Source organism: Castor canadensis, chromosome 5 (genome assembly GCF_047511655.1).
Source record: "Castor canadensis chromosome 5, mCasCan1.hap1v2, whole genome shotgun sequence".
NCBI classification, from domain to species: domain Eukaryota; kingdom Metazoa; phylum Chordata; class Mammalia; order Rodentia; family Castoridae; genus Castor; species Castor canadensis.
The window spans coordinates 169,966,602-169,967,895 of record NC_133390.1 but is presented as its reverse complement, the minus strand read 5'-3'; positions in this window follow the sequence as shown (position 1 = coordinate 169,967,895).

Here is a 1,294-nt window from a genome sequence, read left to right as displayed (position 1 = left end):
TCCCATCACTACACGTCTGCCATGATCTGACTGTGTGCATGGAAGTTCTGTGAGGAAGCCGTATCTATATGGAAGAGCCTGCAGACTGACTAGAGCCTGTGATGGTGGAGAGGTTGTAGATCAAGAGCCAACGTTAACTCCAGCATCTTTAGTCCCTCTTAACAACCATTTACTGTCAACCTGTAAATCTGATCTAACATCCTCTTAGGTAAAACTCCTCGGATGCATCAGTAATTTGGCAGACCTCCCACCTCCCTAAAGCTAAGAATTCAATGAGGTGGGCCAAGAGAGGTGGCTCATGCTTGTAATCCTAGCTATTCAGAGGTGGAGATCAGGAGGATCACAAGACAAGTGCAGGCAAAAAATTAGCAAGAACCCATCTCAACAAACACGCTGAGTGAGGCGGCACATGCCTGTCATCCTGGCTACATAAAACACACTGGTAGACAAGAACACAAGAACCTATCTGAAAAATAACTGAACAAAAACGGCTGTGGATTTGGTAGAGCACCTACCTGGTGCGAGGCCCTGAGTTCAGACCCCAGTACTGCCACAAAAAACAAACAAACACCAAAAAACAAAAAGAAAAAAAGATTGTGATAAGGTATCACTTGCAATTTGTAGAAGAGGTTTCCCCACCATGCTGTCACCTGTCCCCCTGATGTCCCCAATGTAAGAGCCAATGTTGTGACTTCTGACTTTCTTTAATTCTGCAGCTGTCAGGCTAACATAACAGGTAGGTAACACGTCACTCAGGGTGGCTTGAATCCCTGTTCTGGGCCATAGTCACTTATATTTGGCTCACAGGAAACTATTTTCTTTTAAGTGAAACTGGGGTTTGAACTCAGGGCTTCACACTTGCAAAGTGGGTGCTCTATGCCTTGAGCCATACCTCCAGTCCATTTTGCTCTGTTTATTTTAGAGATGGAGGTCTTGTGAACTATTTGCTCTGCTTGACCTTGAACTGTGATCCTCCCAATCTCAGCCTCCCAAGTAACTAAGATTACAGGAATGAGTCATTGGTGCCCAACTAGAAACTATTTTCTTTTTCTTTTCTTTTATTATTCTTTTATTCACATGTGCATATATTGTTTGGGTCATTTCTTCTCCCTGCCACCCTCCCCCATAGAAACTATTTTCTAAAAGTAGGGTTATTATTTTACATCAACAGCCCCAAACAGAAAATCTGTGGAAACAGTGTTCTTTGTTCTGTTTTCAAAATTCCTCAGTTTCCTGGGATGGTAACTACTCTGTAACTAAAGGTAGCTTGTATTTGTTTTGTTTGGAACTTTGC